We start from the raw sequence: 21,177 nt of genomic DNA on the forward strand, positions 1-21,177 counted from the left end.
AGTATTTCAGAATAATAATACTTTTTGACTTGCAACGAATTTTCTCGTTTACAAACTACACAAAATAATGAAACGAAAAAACTACGCTTACTAGGTTTTCGCTGTTCATGCTGCAACTTTGTCGCACTAGTTGTGATCTCTTATTTTATTACTTCTTTACTATTAATTGTATTCGCCACTCGTTTCACAGACGGTATTCGCATATAGCACTGAACATACGTGCAAAATTGTACGGTACGTAGTCAGGAGATCTGTGAAACGTTGAGATGCATGCAAACTGCTGCATGGTGCGTGACCTTTTAATTTATAACTTCTTTGATACAAACTCTATTCGTAATACGGCAGACCGTATCTACATATGCCGCTGGATGTGCTCACAAAATTATATCACTGTACAGCACAGAAAGACGAGGAGGAGGAAACGGACAGAGAAAGGGAAGAATAGAGATGGTCAGGGAGAAGGGGTAAGAGTAGATAGATATAGAAAGGAAAGAGGTGGGAGGAGGAGGCGAACAGAGAGAGGGACAGGAAGAGGTGCACAGAAAATAGGGGGTTGTAACAGAGGGACAGAGAGAAGGTGAAGGAGGAGATGGACAGAGAGGGAGGGTGAGGGGCGGGCAGAGGAGATGGACAGAAAGAGGAGGAAGGAAGAGATCGACTTTAATAGAATTGAAATAAGTACCTAGCCCGGCAACGCACATCAAAAAGAGTTTTGCATCACCCCGGTAACCAGAACTCTTGAAGACAGACGTTGACTGTGGATATTGTATCACAGAGACAATTCCTTTGACTGTTCGGAGATGTCACTACCCGGACAAAGGTGTAAACAACTATGCATGAGCAGCGCCTATTAGACAGAGGGGGTCCGACAGCCCATCAGTTCCAGTCATTACACCAGGCAGGAGGTACACGGATCGTGTTGGCTGTAGTTCAACAATGCCTGGACGGTTAATATCGGTGGCGCGATCGCGTCCGCATTGTTACTTTGTGCCAGGAAGGGCTCTTAACAAGGTAAGTGTCCAGGCGTCTCGGAGTGAACCAAAGTGATGCTGTCCGGTCATGGAGGAGATACAGAGAGACGGGAACTGTCGATGACAGGCCTCGCTCAGGCCACCCAACGGCTACTACAGCAATGGATGACCGCTACCTACGGATCATGGAAAGGAGGAATGCTGACATCAACGCCACCGTATTGAATAATGCTTTTCGTGCAGCCACAGGACGCCGTGTTACGACTCAAACTGTGCGCAGCAGGCTGTTTCATGCACAACTTCACTCCCGACGTCCAAGGCGAAGTCCACCTTTGCAAACACGAAGTCATGCAGCGCGGTACAGATGGGCCCAACAACATGCCGAATGGACCGCTCAGGATGGCATCACGTTCTCTTCACCGATGAGTGTCGCATATGACTTCCATCACACACTCGTGCGAGACGTGTTTGGAGGAAACCCGGTCAGGCTGAAAGCCTTACACACACTGTAAAGCGAGTGCACGAAGGTGGAGGATCCTGCTGTTTTGGGTGGCATTACGTAGGGCCGACGTACGCCGCTGGTGGTCAAGTAAGGCACTGTAACGGCTGCACGATACGTGAATGCCATCCTCCGACCGACAGTGCAACGATATCGGCAGCATATTGGCGAGACATTCGCGCCCCCATCGTGCACATGTTGTGAATGACTTCCTTCAGGATAACGACATCGCTCGACTACCGAGGCCAGCATGTTATCCAGACACGAACCCTATAAAACATGCCTGAGATAAACTGAAAAGGGCTGTTTGCGTACGCTGTGACCCACCAACCACTCTGCTGGATCTACGCCGAATCGCCGTTGAGGAGTGGGACAATCTGGACCAACAGTTCCTTGATGAACTTGTGAATAGTATGCCACGAGGAATACAGGCATGCATCAATGCTAGAGCAGCTGCTACTGAGTATTTGAGGTACCGATGTGTACAGCAATCTGGACCACCACCTCTGAAGGTCTCGCTTTATGGTGGTACAACATGTAATGTGTGGTTTTCATGAGCAATAAAAACGGCGGAAATGATGATTATGTTTATCTCTATTTCTATTTTCTGTACAGGTTCCGGAACTTTCGGATCCAAGGTGATGCAAAACATTTTTTTATGTGTGTGTGTATATATAGAAGTAGATATGTATAAATGTATAGATTCTCGCAAAAATAATTTTGTGTGATTCTGTGGTCTGGTGCAAATCTTTCAGCAGGACACCTGTTTGACGACTTGCAAGTCACCCCAGTTATCTAACCGAAGCTGAGGAAAGGCGTCCTGCACTTTAACTTCGAGACCGATCTGCGTGTTGTTCCTGGCGAATTTATTTATTTATTTATTTATGCATTTATTTTACCTGGCAAGATTAGGTCCTTCAGGCCCTCTCTTACACCTAACCAGGCATACCCAGATTCAACCAATTTCAGTTTCTGCAGAACATGTTATACAGTATTAATGTTAAAGAAAAAAAATATATATTATAAAAGTAGTACAATGATAATTATAACAATCAAAAAATAATTATAACAATCAAGAATAACAATAATAATAATGAAAGTAATGACTATGTATATGAAAGTAAACATATTTTTCTTCTATGAATGTCAGTTTTCTCGTTATATTCTTGAATCTTGTGAGTTATTCTCATCAAGCAGAGATATAAGACGATAGAATGGGGTGAAGGAGATATAGAAGAGGTAGATAGGTTAGAGGAAGACAAATAGAATGGTAAAATTCGAAGCTATGATGGAGAGGAGAAAGAAAGAGATGAGAGGGGCACAACAATGGTGGATATACCGTCCCTAATATGTAAATCTTGAGTTCCCTCTTGAATGTTGAGTGGTTCTGGATAAACGCAGATCACAGGTTAGCGCGTTCCATAGTCGTATGGCTGAGATGGAGAATGACACGGAGAAAGATTTTGTGTTATGTAAAGGTACAGCCAAGATGCTAGACTTATCCGATCTGGTATTGCGGTTGTGGAATGATGATAGGTGTTGAACGTGAGAAGATTGGGGGCACCAGTGGCTAAGAAATCGATGAAGTAAGCACATCGTACTGAGATCGCGTGCCTTATGTGGGCGTATCCAACCTAGATGGGAGTATGAAGGACTGATATGATCATACAACCGTATATTGCATACGTATCTAACGCAAGCATTCATCACTAGCTCGAGGCATCTCGAATTTTCACTATTTGTGCCGTGCTCAACTACTTCAAAGTAGTAAAGATTAGGCAAGACTAGTGTTTGGACTAATTTTTGTTTAACATGGGTTGGAAATATTTTTCTAAAATTTTGAATTGCATTTAGGGAGGAGAGCAATTTCCGGTAAGCTGTGACTGTTTGTTCTTCCCAGTTTAGGTGTTCATCCAAGATTATTACAAGGTCTTTTACTGTTTTTTGGTATGGTAGTTTGGTACCATTGAGGAGTATTTGAGGGACTGATTAACTTTGGATGAGATATAAGCATGACCTGGGATTTCTAGGGGTTTAGTTTCAGACCTAGGTTCTGTGCCCATCGAGAAACAGAGCAAATATCTGCGTTCATACTCGTTACTGCGTCAGCAATGATCTTGGGGATTGCACTTATGTACAGTTGGATGTCGTCGGCATATAGATGGTAGGTGCAGTAGTGAATCACTGAAGAAATATCATTAATGTACAGTGAGAAGAGTAATGGAGCCTTGGGGAACTCCAGAGCATACGTTTTTCCATGATGACTTTTCCGACCCACAGATGACTTGTTGACTTCTGTTTTTGAGGTAGCTGTCGAACCAGTGTATTGCGCTGTTTGAAAAATTCAGTTGCTTCATTTTAATTAGTAATACATCGAAGTCAATTGTATCAAAAGCCTTGCTAAAGTCAAGCAGTGTTATGATGGTAGCTTTACGTCTGTCCATAGCATGTTTAATGTCATCAGTTACTTTGATTAATGCAGTTGCTGTACTATGGTGCTTTCGAAAGCCTGACTGCTATTTGTCGTAGATATTATGAGTTTTGAGGTAATCCGTCAGCTGTTCATGGACGATGTATTCTGGGGCTTTAGATATTGCAGGTAGTATGCTGTAGTCACCTGGCGAATTAGGGTTGTCAGTCTTGGGAATAGGTTGAATTTACACGTCATTGAGATTTGAATGTTAGGTTAAAAGGCAGACTTTTAAACCATGACCCGACCCCTCGACTACTTGACCTACCGGCAGGTATTTTGTCGCTAGACTACAAGGCCTGATGGAGGTTCTGGTGCTGCTCGCTAGACTTGTGGCGGCTATTTACTGTTTTCCCTGGCAGACACTGCCTCCTATTCAGCTGACCAGAACGTAGCACCCATCACTGCCACGAGATGTCACTCCAAACGCCAATTAAAAACAGAGCAGATACAGGTACATATATTCTACACTATTAGTTAGCGATAGTAAATTAATAATCCATACAATTTTATGGGTCAGTCTACTAGTAAAATCAGTATCGAAGTCCCTCCATCAGTTAACGAGGTTACGCTGCATATACAGAGGAAAACTGTGGTGGAGACTTTTAATTTATAATATGTATAGATAGACAGGAACATATTAGAAACTGTTAACTTAAATCTGCACACTTTGTTTTCATAAACCTCTTGGGACAAAATATTAGTCACCTTTCAAGAGACACTGTGGTCGCTTTGAATCTTGCTGGTAGCAGGCAGTCATGTGACCCTCCAGCTTTTGCGCAAGCGAAGGTAGTAAAACAGTGCGTGCGTTCCAGTCGGTTGAATAGACTTACCGTCGTAAGATGGGTCTACATGAAGACAAGGAATATGGGCATAAAGCAAACGTTGTGTTTGGTCCTTTCCATTACCACACACTGAATGACTTTGCTCCATTTGCAGTCTAATATAAACTGAGATGAAATCTTCAAACATGAGCGTTGTTTGTCCTCAGTGTCTTTTTGGGAGTTCTCAGTGCTGAAGTCTATTCCCCTTCTTATTGTTAATGAGAAAGTATTTTAATGAGTTACTTTTTCTTATTATTTAGTTTTTTCGGTTTGGCGTAGTTGAAGTTCATCAACAGAATTTTCGTTGGATTCGGGTCTATAAACGTAACATTCCGTTTACTAAGTTGACACAGGATTATTTCACTGCGTTTTGTAATGAATTGTGTCAATTAATAATACTTTCTACTATAGCTAGCATAAGAAGAAGATTTTAAAATCATGGAGTAACACACATCCGTGGCTAGTTCTAACACACTACGTCGTAGACAGACATTATAACATTTAATTCCAGTGAAACCTCTCACGGAAAATAAATAGCAACAGTTTGGATTAATTGCAGGTCTCATTCAGTTATCTCGTGCTATTTAAGTGAGAAAATAATTATAATGGCTCTTCGTTACACATATCACGACAGCAACGGATAAATTATTTACGGTCCACCTACTTGGAAAAAAAACATAAAATATTGGCTGCCTAGTTCTGTGAAACAAGATGTTAGTCTTTGTTGCACGGATATGCGCGCTGCTGGAAAGATAAAGGTTTAAATTCAATTTTGCTGCATAATGGTAGTGGTCTGCTCTATCAGGCACTGCTACATTGTTTTGTCGTCGGCCTGCTATGAATGCTGAAATAATGCAGATGTTTGACACAGGGCACACAAAGCTAAACTGAAACAAATTCCGCAGTCCTTTCATCAGTATTTAGTAAAATGATTTTATTGAAGACTAAACGGACTAACAATAACAAATCAGTTGCTTACTCGCATGTAATATCACTAAATTGCTCTGGGCAAATGCCGGGATGGATCATTTGAAAGGATTTCATTTCCCATCCCTTGCAATGTTCCGAGCTTCTGCTCCGTCTCTAACGACCGTGATGTCGACGGGCCCTTAAACCCCAATATTCTTTCCTTACATCCTACCAGCAACGTTGGTACATAGACTTTATGCTCATAGCATGTGTTCAACCATTTCGGGTTGAAAATGGTAGCCTTTAGGATTCTGTCGTGTTGTGTACCTAGCTCGTTACGTACGGATTTGGCAGCCATCTGCATTACTCGCTACTGTCCTGTTGCAGCCTGGGTTCCTCCACGGGCGACCTCAGCGTGGAGGCGGCGCAGCTGGAGCGAGCCATTCGCAACAACGACACGGTGCGCGTCAAGCGCTTCCTCGAGCTGCACCACGACAAGTTCCAGGTAGGCCAACAGCGTCTCTCGCGTGGATCCACATTTAGGCTCACACTCACAATCACACAGTGCCTGACAAAAGCGTTGGAGCACCCGGAAGACACATACGGATGTAAATGTAAGTTCGTACACCTGCACACCACCCGTGGGTATGTAAACGTTTACAGTTCCAATTCCAAGCCACAGCTATAACTGCCTCCACAGTGCGTAAATACTGTTCGTATTTAGTGTTGTTGTCAGACCTCGCGGGGTGTATAAAGAGCGGCGTATGAGTGATCACTGTAAAGCACAGCCTTATGATCACCTGTCTGAAAGTGGCCTCATTGTGGGTCTCCGTTTGTCCGGCTGTTCGAATGATCCAGTATCCAGATTTTTGGGGCATGCGGATGTGACAGTGGCCCAGTGTTGGACTGCATACTCTTCAACGTTCCGATCGTCCAAGTCTGACCGCAACAAGGGCAGATCGGCGTACTGTGTACGAAGCACATCACACCCCTTCACATCTACGCTTGCCAGCTGAGAAGCAGTAATGCAACATTCTGTGTCATCGCGCACCGTTCGTCGGAGACTGGAAGCACGTGGACTGGAGAATTAGCGGTCATTGGGTACGCTGGAGTCAACACCACAACACAAACGGCTGCGTTTCAAGAGGAACCGTGACCGAGAAGCGTGGACTTCTGATGAATGGTGGCGCTACTGAATTCAGCGACGAGGCCGTGTTTCTGAATAACCCCGGTTGACCGTCACCGACAATTATGTCGGCGATCTAGGGAGATGTCTCATTCTTCCAATGTTTTTGGAGAGGCGAAGCGGTATTACTCCTGGCGCACTGAAGCAATCAGGTGTGAAAACACTGGCCAGAGTTGGAACTATTTTTTCCCAGCGTAAATCGTTTGCGCATTACCCATTAGATTATCTATCAAATTTCGGTGTCATACCATAATTAAAGCACACGGTGAACCTCCGTGAGTAGCTTCACTTTAATTACGAGAGGCGTTCAATAAGTAATGCCGATTTCGGTCGAAAAAATGAGGTATTTATTGTGGGACATCATGAAATATTCCCGCTTCAGTCACTGTAGTTTCATGGTGGTCCGACAGGTGGCGACGTTCCAAGTAGAGAGCTGTCATTGAGCTTCTTTTAGAGTAAATCGAGCGCATCGGAAACATTCATTGGCGCTTGCAGAATGCCTACAGAGATTTAGCAGTGAGCAAAAGCTCAGCGAGTCGTTGGGCGACCGTCTGTCATCATCGCAACGGGATATCCCGCATGCCGGCCTGCCGGCCGCACACAGCTGTGACTCCTGCAAAGTTGGAACGTGCGGACACTCTCCCTCTAGGTGATCGGCGGATCTGAGTCAGACACATCCACGACAAGGGACCACAAAAGTACGAACATCCGAGAGGAGCTCACGAAACTTCCTTAGGTTGTTCTTCCACATCTTCGCTACAGTCCGCATCTCGCACCTTCCGACTTCCATGAGTCGGTCCAATGGAGCATGCAGACCGCGGGAAGCAGTATGGGGATGATGGGGAGGTTATTGTTGCAGTAAGACTTTGTCTCCGACGACGACCAGTAGGGTGGTTCCATGCGGACATACAGGCCTTCCCAGTAAGGTGGCTCAAGGCCGTCGCATGGAACGTAGATTATGTTGGAAATAGGGTTTTCTAGCCAAACGAGTAGGGAATAATGTTGTATACAGTAATTCTAAATAAAACCAAAGTACTTTCTGAAAAAATTGTTGCAATCCTTACTAAGCACTCCTCGTATAAACACTCAATATTTATGTGGCGCAAAAAATGAATGGGGAAACATTATAGCGACGATACGGGGCGCATATGGTAAACCCACTGACACGAAAGACTTACACAGAGGACAAATTGTTACGGCCCCCAAAGGGATCGACAGCCTCGGAAGCTGCGAAACTGGACAGCGTGCTACTGATGTGAGCATCTGTGGAAAGTGACTGAACGATGTTGAAGGCACGAGTTGACGACATGCTGTTAGATGTCTACGCACCATCACAGAACGTAGACCGACGCTGGTGTCTTGGCCATGATGTTCGCCTGATGTGAACCGGATGGCGCTACATTTTGGACTGTACAGAGCACCACCTCCACACTCACAAGCTACCGGCCCGTTACTTAAGAGAAATTTTTAGCCTGTCCGTAGACTGCTGGTGCCACTTACCTCTGGAAAACTACCAATGGCGTATCGAATACATGCGACGCATAAACTCTGCTGTATTGCGCTCTAAAGGTGGGACAACACCACATTAGGCAGGTGACCGTAAGTGTTTATTTCATCAGTATACACAGAATATGGCAGCTGACAACAGATAACAATAACATTCCATGATAGCGGACAAAAACATACAATTATTTTGGATTGTTCAGGGGAAAAAGGCAAGGAGTGGCACATATTACCAATTTGTTCTTAAACTAAATTGCTATACAGCTGAATTCCATCCATTGCTAAATGACAGTTAGGTCGCAACCGTCAAGATAACATTGCAACTCAACTACAATTATAATGTTAATCGACTTATACATGTGCTCGTATTAATACACGCTTTCCAGGATCAAGCTCGCATACTGAGACACATATCATCACAATCTTACCCTTGTGATGTCGTGCATATGAAGATACAAAGCGTCAGTTTTAATTCAATCTAATTTGAGGATGATGAACTTTATAAGAGTAGTCGAGCATAAATATTCTATAAACTGCTACGCATGCATCTTGCTACTCTATGCCTTCGACAAGTTGGAGATTAAACTATACTTAGATATAACTTCATCGTAAGATGTCTGTGTGACAGAACAGAAGCTTTCTGTATGAAAAAAAATATATGTCTAAGTCACAATCTTTTAAATCTCTTAATAACCATTGTGTAAGCTATGAATACAGCAGTGATAATGGTGGGAGAACGGTGTTTCAGATTGTTTAGTATCTATTAAAGTGCGATTTTTTTGGTGGTATATCGGTCACGTGGAAGGAATAACTGATTTATACAGCCTTGTTAAGTCTCACGAACGTCTCTGGCGCATTATTCTATGGATATGGTTGAGGGAGTCTCCGTGATGGGAGCGCATACTTGTGGTTGCCATAGGGTAGTTAGTAGTTAGTTAGTTTCATGTTTCGTGGATCATTTGCACGATAAATCATAATGATGTGGAACAAATCATTTTTAAATTCAAATAACAAATTACTTTGCAAAAAAGGCTACATGCTGACCTTTTAAAAATGTTTTGATTTTTTAACATGTATATGTGAGTCAGTAATTCCTACCCATATATTTCACACATTGCAATAATAGTATTACCAAATAAGGCCTGGCACGAAGAAAATTTTTTGGTATGTTTTCAGATTTTATTTCGTTATCTGAAATATTTTATATCAGTGGGTAACTAATCAAAAATTTTAATTGCAGCATTTCGTACCCCTTTAAGTGTTAACGAAAACCTTAATGTGTTTTTTAATTTACACATCATTGTTCCTTTTGAATTGCAGTGGATTGTTTACATGTAACTTCACGAAGGAATAAACATATTGTGAAGCAGTAGTCAAAATGCCTGGCTCCTTAAACAGATGCCTACACATATAATCCTCACAGCAGGTTTCTGAGCAATAAAGACTTTCTTTCTTAAAGATAAGTTACCCCATAACACAATAACATTCTCCAAGACTTGCAACGATTCTACCGGCAGACGAAACAGCACTAAGTTGTTTTAGGAGTTCCAAAAAATGTGCTTTTCTTATTTTCTGATCAATGTGGACTTCTAAAAATTCTGAAGTTTCTACCTTAATTATTATTTCTGCGCCATTTGTTACACTTATCATTTGTGTATAACCTCTAGATGTGCAGAACTGAGTATGTTGTGTATTTTCAAAATTGAGAGTCAAGCCATTCGCATAAAACCAGTTGTTCTGTCCTGACATAGGTGGGAGAGGGAAAAAGGTGTTGCTGGTCAGTCTGCGCTGCAGAGCGGTACAGAGCAGAAGGCAGAAGGACAGTTCACAGTGAAGGCATTTGATTGCTTTCCTCTATCTGAACCAACACTGGTGCAGGCATTTACTAGAAATGCAGGTGTGGGACGCGGTAAAGAACTCGTTGTGAGACTCGTGGACAAACAGGATTTTAAAAGAGTTGTTTATTCCAGAAAATACTAACTAATACACGGGAGACTAGTTCTAGGGTTAGAAAAAGCATGAATAACACTATTACAACAGAAGCCAGTGCAGAAGTCTCAGGAGTGGATGCTAACCACCGTAGCAAACAGTAGCAGCATCTTAAGGCAACAACTTAGTTTCAAAACAAAAAATAATAAATGTGACACTGTTCACTGAGGCACTCCAAATGAGAGAACAGACTTACGCGGAGCTGTACCGAGGCTGGAGTCGACGGAGACGGATTCGGCGCCCAGATAGTCTGACTGAGAACTCTCCCAAAATGCGGAATCTAGGGCACTGTTCTGCCACTTAAAGCCACCCAGCCAATCCCGTAGGTCTCTCGCAGGTGCCTGCCTATCATGGGTTAGTTAGGTCCCCTCTGCTGCTCCTAAGGTGGGGATGTTAATTCAGTTGCACTAACTAAATCCGTATTTGGTATCAACATTGTACAGCTGAAAGCTAAACTTAACTGCTCTGCCAATTAAGGCTTACAACATTATTGTTATACGTCATTCAGCCCTGCCCCTCGGGCTCCCCAGAGTAGAGACTGCTAGGTCAACAGTTTTTGGCGTTTTCGCTCTCTTTCTAACCCTCGTGAGTCTACTGACGTTGCTGTTCTGAGGGCTGGTATCAAGCTGGCTTTATACACTAGTACGTGCCTGTTGGTTACAAAGTTCTACGGTGACAACCTACTACAGCGTCTAGACGGCATATGAAGTTACATGTTAATTCCTTGAAGAGTAACTAACGCCCTTGGACCGCGTCTGGGGGCGTCTGCGTTTTCGCAAGACTCTCTCCTTACGGTTTACTTCATGTAACAATATCTCTCCTAGTTTCGTCTGCCCTCAGCATCGTCTCTGCTTCCGCGCCTTGGAACGTCTGTCCTCTTTTCTCACAGCTTCAAGATAACACTACAGTAGCAAGGAATAATCAATATATTACACAGTCAACTATACTTATAAGAACGTTGTTTACCGTTTCTTCTGTTGCTGCATGTATGCCTGGATTGATTAAAGTACTAGTATCATCAGCAAAAGCAACTAATTATCCTTGTTTTATAATAGATCGTTTACGTACATTAAGATCAGTAGAGACCTAAGATTCAGTCATGAGGAACCCCATGTGTCACTGCTCCGCAGTCAGAAATATCTCCCCTGGTTACACTTTCTCAGTTGCTATGTACAACTTTCTGCATTCTTTTGGTTAGATATGACATTATCCGTTGCTTGGCTATACCATCTGTTCCACTGAATCTGTAAAAGCTCAATTTGTCTAGAACAATATTGTGTTTCACACAGTCCAATGCCTTAGACAGGTAACAGAAAAAACAGCTGGAGCTATTTTATTATTCAATCCCTGCAAAACGTTTGTGAGGGAACGCGTAAATAGCAGTTTCGGTTTAAAAATTCTTCTTAAATCCAAACTATGATTTACTGAGCATGTTATTGTTGCTATCAAAGATACTGTTCTAAAATACATCGCGTTTTCAAAAAATTTGGAAAATTATGACAATAGTGAAACAGGTCGGCAATTATTGACATCTCTCCAATCACATTTATTATAGAGGATTTAACAATGGCTCATTTCAATCTGTTTGGAACCATGCCTTGATTTAGCGACGCACTACATATTTCAGACAACACAGGGCTTATTATAAGGGGACAAGTCTTTAGTACTCTATTGGAAACGCCATGAAATCCTGGTGGGATTTCGTATTTGAGAGAATATATAATATTCTTAATTTCAGAATAAGAAGTCTGTGATGCATTCATATCTACATCTACATGACTACTCTGCAATTCACATTTAAGTCCTTGGCAGAGGGTTCATCGAACCACAATCATACTATCTCTCTACTATTCCACTCCCGAACAGCGAGCGGGAAAAACGAACACCTAAACCTTTCTGTTCGAGCTCTGATTTCTCTTATTTTATTTTGATGATCATTCCTACCTATGTAGGTTGGGCTCAACAAAATATTTTCGCATTCGGAAGAGAAAGTTGGTGGCTGAAATTTCGTAAAAAGGTCTCGCCGCGACGAAAAACGTCTATGCTGTAATGACTTCCATCCCAACTCGTGTATCATATCTGCCACACTCTCTCCCCTATAACGCGATAATACAAAACGAGCTGCCCTTTTTTGCACCCTTTCGATGTCCTCCGTCAATCCCACCTGGTAAGGATCCCACACCGCGCAGCAATATTCTAACAGAGGACGAACGAGTGTAGTGTAAGCTGTCTCTTTAGTGGACTTGTTGCATCTACTAAGTGTCCTGCCAATGAAACGCAACCTTTGGCTCGCCTTTCCGACAATATTATCTATGTGGTCCTTCCAACTGAAGTTGTTCGTAATTTTAACACCCAGGTACTTAGTGAATTTTATGAGGGTTCCTTTTTTAACATAGTGATCTGATTTTTCTCTTGAACTGTTCGTTCCTATATATTTTCGACTACATTTATGAAATCATTACTAAATATACCTGCTACCTACTTCTGATCATTTATAGCCCTTCCATTTAATTCAATAGTAATATTATCGTGTTCTGCGGTCTGTTATCCTGCCTCTCTTTTCATTACGTGACATATAACCTTGAGTCTGTTGTCGGAATTACTAATATCTGACATAACATGCATGTTCCTTCATAGGTGTTATCAACTGCATTCATCTTATTGAGGATTCAGGTTGTAGATTAAACCACTGACGTATTAATTACTTCTAGACTAAGGATCCCCAGTTGATGCCGGTGTGTGTGTGTGTGTGTGTGTGTGTGTGTGTGTGTGTGTGTGTGTGTACACAGTTAGGAGCTGGAGAGGGCAAGGTGATGTCACCAGTTATTATTCCAAAATATTTCCTCCTTAAGTGAGGTGGAGAGATGTGACTGGTTACCTGTATTGAGTCACATCCCTCCACCTCACTTAAGGCAGAAACAAGCTCTACTGAGGGAGGCCAAGAAGTTCTCTGCATCACCCTCTCTACCACTGCACCAGGAATTCTGTCATCCGCCACTGCAACGATTGCGATCAAGTAGACCAGCAAGTGTCACTGCAGGACAACTCATCGCGGATGGTTTTGATCTAAATGAAAGCTGGAAGCCTTAATCGTCAACAGAAACATTGGGAACAATGCCCCATCACCTTGATTCCACAAAGAAGCTAAAAGGTTTTGAACTACCGAGGAACTTCCGGTGTCACCTCGACAGGTTAGGGACTGGACATGGTTGTTGTAACTGCTTCAGGTACAAATTGGACTGGATCAGTTCACCAATGTGTGAATGTAATCAAGAAGAGCAGACAATTGAACATCTAGTCCAACGCTGTCCACTTCATTCATATTCTGGGATTCCCGACAAATTGTTCACCCTCACACCCAGCTTAATTCATTGGTTGAAAAACACGCACTTGAAGGTTTAATATTGTCTTATATCATATGTATATTGTATAAAATCACTTGTCTTATATCAACTGTATATTATATATAATCACCATAAGATTAGATAAATTTCAAAATATGTAGCTAATTCGACTTTGTTGAGGTATTCACAATAAAGTAATTGATCGAGTGATATTTAAGCTTACTGTATCAATGTGTGTTTTCATGTTCGTAACTGGCGCATTTTGTTCCAGGTCAACCTGCACAGTAGTTTTTTAGATAAATCTTCCTGCGAATCGCAAAGCCAAGACGTCGAAATCCTGCTCAGAAAATCGAAAACGTTAATTGATCGGTGAGTAACTTAAACATTTTCATTAAATTCAATATTTGTCAATATAAACAGACGTTTCCATTTATATGTTCCTTAATATTTACCATACCCTCAACTATTTTTCAGAATTAATTATCTCTGTGTCTGACTACTATTTGTCTATCGTTTTTCAGGTAGTGTAGGTGGAAATAAAGCTTGTGTCAAACAAACGCGCTTCAAAATTAATGGCTGATCGCATATAAAAAGCGGATGAAATATCCGTTGGTTCACGCATGCGCAAAATTCTAATTGGTCTGTTTGAAATGAAACGTTCTTAGTTTGCCATTGTCTGCTTTCGCACCACGGTGTGTAATAATGTGTGCCATATTAATAAATTCAGTCGATTGCGATTTTAGATTATTGGTTATTTTTTTATAGAAAATCATGATTTACAAGAACGTTATCTTAAAAATTCTGAAAGTATCAATGAAAGATTCCTTGTTGTGAAGCAATCTCCCACTTAAACACACAATCAACGAGAAATTCAGTTATCGAACTTTTTAAATGACATTCCTAGAACCATGATACCATGGCCTTATTTTCCTTCAATAGTCGATAGGATTATACATATGACACGATTCGAAAACTATTCAAGTAGCATTTTCTTCTCTTGCGTTCATATGCACACTCTCCAACCCGTTTTCACAGTTTGTAGATTTTATTATTATTGTACTCATCTTAACTTGCAAGGGCAGACAATGGTTGGTAGATTATGGTTCAGTATCTCAAAGCCAGGATAAAGAATAGAAATTAACTGCGTAATTTTCAAATAAACCAGCCCAGCTTTAGTTTACTTAACGGTTAAGGGAAACTGCTGATAATGACGAGAGGGGGTTGCAACAGAGCTCCATTAGATTGACTGCTCTGCAGAATCGTGTAATTGTGTCACTTCCCTCATGGAAGGAAACAAGTGAACTATATGACAATATTTATGTTACATTCAGCTTTACCCAATTAACGATAAACCAGTTAACACCACAAAAAAGTATAAAACTATGTCACTTGCTGAAAGAGAAGCAAGTAACTGAAAATATCTGGTTGGCTACTTGTGTCAAATAATAGTGCACTCATTTCGTAGTCAGAGAATATCAGGAATTCGGAAATAAGCACAGAAAATGTAGTAATAATGATTTGAAAAGTATCGTTAGTAGTGCAATGCAGGTTTCACTGAAAAGTGAAAGAGTTATGAGCTATCAAATATAAAACATTTTACCTAGAACAGACACTTTTATTTCATTAACAGGAAATGCTGTAACGGTCGCGTACATGTTTTCATTCGTTATTTAAATAGATTCGCAGGAAAATAATGAAGATTTTTTCTTAAAATCTCTCTAAATTCCCGCGGTGTAATTTTACTAGATAAAAGTGCAGTCCAATACAACTGTGAATAGTACTGCGACACTACACAAACTGCTGAGACTCTTGCCGATGAAAAATTTAATAATGTAGAAATAATTATTAAATTATTCATATATCTCCGACAACGTGTGTGAAAACTCCCGGATGCCTTTTGCAGTATATTTGGAACCATGGGATTAAGCTTTGTTTTTTTACTGTGTTATCACTTTGATACCGACATAAATATTCTGTTTTTCAGGTAATTAATATGATCATACAATTCCACACAACCGTGAATCGTAATGTTACAGAAAGAGGTCCGGTTCTCGATTAGTTCAGTATCACCGACATTGTTTGCCAGGTTCAAGGAAACAAAGGGATGACAAGCACTAACGCCATGACAATCTCATCGCTCCATCAAATTACAAATTAAAAAGCTTGGAAAGAGCTACTGCATGACCCTTTCCTAATTGTATTATTTAAGTAAACAACATAGTCAGGCATTTTCCTTAGGTTGGGGTATGGATAAGAGGTAGGGAGAGCTCAACAGTCTCCTGACTGGTTGGACGTGGCCCGCTATGAATTCCTCTCTCTTTCCTACCTCTTAATCTCAGAGTATAATGGGTACTCGGTATACTGTTCATTCAATTCAACATGTATAATTCTCCTTCACTGGCACTGAGGATAACGAAGTCACCAGCAAAACTTATTATTGAAATCTTTTCTCTCGGAATTTAAATCCACTCTTCAACCTTCCTTTCATTTCTATTATTGTTTCTTCGATGTCTAGGTTGAACAATAGGACCAAAGACTGTGTCCCTGTCTCACAAAGTTTTTAAGCTAAACACTTTGTTCTTAATCTTCCATTCTTATTGTTCTCTATTGGTTAATATTTATCTTGAACACTATGTCTTTCCCTACATCTTACTCCCATTTTCCTCAAAATTTCTAAAGTCTTGCATTATTTTCAAGGTCGCCTATTCCTACGAACATGTCTACATTTTTTCTAAGCCTTGCTATTACGTTGCCCAAACTGTCACATAACGTGAATGTGATTTTCTCCCTGCAGCGCTGATTTCAGATATCCTGTCAGATCAAAATTGTACGCCGCGCCGAGACTCGACCTGGGGACGTTTGCATTTCGCGGGCAAGTGCTCTATGGGCTGAGCTACCCAAGAACGATTGACGACCCTTCCTCACAAACTGACTTCCGCCAGTATGTACTGGTTCTTTCTAGACGTACGTTTCCGGAAATTGCTCTCTCAAATTGGGTCCTGTACTTGACGCTATACCGGTATGCAAAACGTAAGGACGAAAGGTTTGTCACTGCTGCGAGCTCTTGTTCATCTGCGCTACAGTGAAACACATGTCTTCTATCGCATGACTTTTTATCTATCACGAAGGACTTACAGAATTCAGCGAACAAATGACACTGTCTTATGTTATATTACATGCATATAACATCTGTCAGTGTCGACAATGTGAATCTTATTCACAGTTCTGGACAAGTTCAGCGCATGCATTAGTTCTAACGGAACTTTTTATTGGTTTCAAAAAATAGTTCAAATGGTTCTAAGCACTTTTTTTTGGTCATCAGTCTACTGACTGGTTTTATGCTGCCCGCCACGAATTCCTTTCCTGTGCTAACCTCTTCATCTCAGAGTAGCACTTGCAACCTACGTCCTCAATTATTTGCTTGATGTATTCCAATCTCTGTTTTTCTCTTCAGTTTTCGCTCTCTACAGTTCCCTCTAGTACCATGGAAGTCATTCCCTCATGTCTTAGCAGATGTCCTATCATCCTGTCCCTTCTCCTTATCGGTGTTTTCCACATGTTCCTTTCCTCTCCGATTCTGCACACTATGGGACTTAAAAGCTGAGGTCATCAGCCCCCAAGACTTAGAACTTACTAAGCCGAACTAACCTACGACATCACACACATCCATGCCCGAGGCAGGATTCGAACCTGAGAGCGTAGCAGCAGAGCGGTTCCGCACTGAAGCGCCCAGAACCGCTCGGCTAAATCGGCCGGCTGAAATGGTTTCACATTATAGTCTTATCTTTACACTTACCAGTATAATGGAAGCCTGTCACTCCACACGGGAAATAGCAGAAATGATCTTCTGTTGTGGTTTGGAAAAAAGAAAACATCCTCGAGCCCGTGTCCTGTGTGCTAAAAAAAAAAAAAAATACCCAAAACGGAGGGTAACATCCGCATAATTATTCAGTCGCCTTTTGAAGCCTTACTATGAATGGACACCATACACAGCACCTCCTCTAGCAATAGCTCGCAGGACAGGGACGGATCTTTCACTTTAATAGAGTAATTTGTTCTCATTTGTTTACTTGATTCTTCAGGTTGTTAGTAATAGCAAAGAGATTGCAGCAGAAGAGAAATGTTTCACATTACGGAAGATTAACAAGAGCTCATAGCTCTTAAAGTATGTATTTTAAATGCCCATGTTTACTTAATTTTTTTCTCGATTTGAATCATAATATCACCTCTCAGAATATGAAATACGTTTTCCAACACCCTATATAGCACAAACTACCTTTTAGCACTCCGTTGGAATAAGTTTGAAGTTAATTTTAACTCTTAAGGCTTCTCTCCATTAACAATCTCAAGCTGTGCCATACTTTCGCCACAACGCTTAGGGCAATGCTGCGATCTTCCCACATCATCATAGTTCCCAGAATGAGATTTTCACTCTGCAGCGGAGTGTGCGCTGATATGAAACTTTCTGGCAGGTCCCGAGTTCGAGTCTCTGTCGGGCACTCAGTTTTAATCTGCCAGGAAGTTTCATATCAGCGCACACTCCGCTGCAGAGTGAAAATCTCATTCTGGAAACATCCCCCAGGCTGTGGCTAAGCCATGTCTCCGCAATATCCTTTCTTTCAGGAGTGCTAGTTCTGCAAGGTTCGCAGGAGAGCTTCTGTAAAGTTTGGAAGGAAGGAGACGAGGTATTGGCAGAAGTAAAGCTGTGAGTACCGGGCGTGAGTCGTGCTTAGGTAGCTCAGGTGGTAGAGCACTTGCCCGCGAAAAGCAAAGGTCCCGAGTTCGAGTCTCGGTCGGGCACACAGCTTTAATCTGCCAGGAAGTTTCATCATCATAGTTGTAGGACGTCTGTTAAATTGAAAGTATCTGACCATATAAGTACATTCAAAAATGAATAACACCCAAACTAACAAAATGCAGTCTGACTATTCTGACTTGTGATTGTACAGACACCCATACTTATGCAGTGAAGAGGCAAAGCAACTGGTACACATGCCTAATCTGGTGTGGGGCCCTTAGGAGGACCCACATGTCCCGCAACATGACGTGGTAAGGACTCGGCTGATGTACGAAGTAGTGCTGGAAGGAATTGACAGCTGAATCCTGCAGGTCTCTTCTGAACAGCACGTTGCGAGGCATCCCAGGTATGCTCAGTCATGTTCATGCCTGGGGAGTTTGGTGACCAGCGGAAGTATTTGAACTCAGAAGAGTGTTCCTGAAGCCATCCTGTAGCAATTCTGGCGTGTTGGGTGTTGCATTGTCCTGTTGGAATTTCCCATGTCCGTCAGAATGCACAACGGACATGAACGGATGCAGGTGATCAGACAGGATGCTTACATTCGTGTCACCTGTCAGTCGTATCTAGAAGTATCAAGGTTCCCATATTACTCCAGATTCACACGCCCCACACCGTACCTTCATCAGCTTGAACAGTCCCCCGCTGACTCATCCGCTCCACACAATTTAAAACCATATCCGTCCGACCTGCAACGTGTTTCCAGTCATCAACAGTCCAATGTCGGTGTTGACGGGCCCAGGCGATGCGTAAAGCTTTTCTTCGCGCAGTCATCAAGGATACACGATTAGGCTTTCGGCTCCGAAAGCCCATATCGATGATGTTTTGTTGTATGGTTTACACGCTGATACCTGTTGATGGCCCAGCATTGAAATCTGCAGCAATTTGTGGAAGGGTTGCACTTCTGTCACGCTGAAAGATTCTCATCAGTCGTCGTTGGTCCTGAGCCTGAAGGTTCTTTTTCCAGCCGCAGCGATATAGGAGATTTGATGTTATAACGGATTCCTGATAGTCATCGTACACTCGTGAAACGCTTTTACGGGAAAATCCTCACTTCATAGCACTTACGTCCAGAGTCATTTAAGTATTGAGCGCCTGCCATTTTAGGTGCAGCTATCGATCTAACAACTGCGCCAGACACTTGTTGTCTTATATAGGCGTTGCGTTTTTACATGTCTCTGTATTTGAAAACAGACTATAGCAGTTTCTCTGGCACTTCAGTGTAATGGCATGAGATTTTGTTTCGTTTAATATCTTATAGGTTAGCTAGAAATATACTCAGATTTGTGCTTTCGTGTATACAGCTGTTGTATTTCGTCGCAATGACCAGGCCACGCCACAATACTCCAGGACAAGTGAATAAAATGATGAGGAGCCGTCGTCTCGAAGCTCACAAAGTGACTTACCTTATCTGACCTCTTTGTGAGCTCGTGCTACGAACAGAGAAGGTTTTTGTTGGAAGAACTTACTTGGATAAGAAACGAAAATGTTTAGATTAAGTACTTCAACATTGGCATTGTGTTGCAATCCACGCTTGCTCTCATCTACTATCTGGTGAAACCGATGCTTCAGTTAATTAAATTTACGAAGGATACAAATTTGAAATAATGCTATGTGATTTTAAATAACTTAACAATTATTATTTTCTTTGGAAACGTGCTAGCCACGCAGGGTAGCCGAGAGGTCTCGGGCGCCTGGTCACGGTTCGCGTTGCTCTCCCCGTCAGAGGTTCGAATCCTCCCTCGGGCTGTTATAAGCTGATAAACAAACGTTTTAAAACTGAATGACAGGTGCAAGATCTATTTGGTGAATGAGGTACTGACCCAGTGCACACGATCACGTTTTAAAGTCAGTTCGTAAACAGAGCAAGATCCTGGACAAACTGATCGTAGGTAGCCGTTAGTGCCAGTCTGTAACAAATGCGACAACAAGACGTAAGCAACCACATTGCTCGATTTCAAGAGAAAGTCGTAAAGAAAAAGAACACATTACTTTGTATTGCTCAGCAGACAAACAGAGAGGACCTTTATATGCTTGCTGTTTTCAGGTTCTCAATACGAACTCATTACTGTACTCACACTTACTCCTCTCTCTCTCTCTCTCTCTCTCTCTCTCTCTTTCACACACACACACACACACACACACACACACACACACACACACACCCGCGCGCGCGCGCGCGCAGACACACTTTCTCCGTTTCAGTGCATCCTATTGTATTGACACTTATTACCAGCTCTTCATACCAGTCAAGCGCCTTCTGTCGACAGCAGTGAGCAATGCCAAAACAGATAACATCAAACAACTGTCAGACCATCATGTTCCACTTCTTTCTAGCGTCCTCTCCCTGGTTGCACTGTTTGCTTGCTCGTATCCACAACAACAAGCACACTCCAACTGACTGCTACATTCCAACTGCCACCTACTCGTTCTGATAATTAGCCTGCCCAAGTAAGGCGACGATGCCCTCGCAGTTCATTGACTGACAACGACACGTACGAACTTGTTCTCACCGATATGATTCATACTGACAGGGTGCATAGGGAACGACTAAGACATCAAAAAAATAAAGAAAACTGTATGAAATGTTATGGGACTCAAATGCCCTAAGATTACACACTACTTAACCTAAATTATCCTAAAGACAAACTTACACACCCATGTCCGAGGGAGGAGTCGAACCTCCG

The sequence above is a fragment of the Schistocerca gregaria genome, chromosome 2 (assembly GCF_023897955.1).
Source record: "Schistocerca gregaria isolate iqSchGreg1 chromosome 2, iqSchGreg1.2, whole genome shotgun sequence".
Lineage (NCBI taxonomy): Eukaryota > Metazoa > Arthropoda > Insecta > Orthoptera > Acrididae > Schistocerca > Schistocerca gregaria.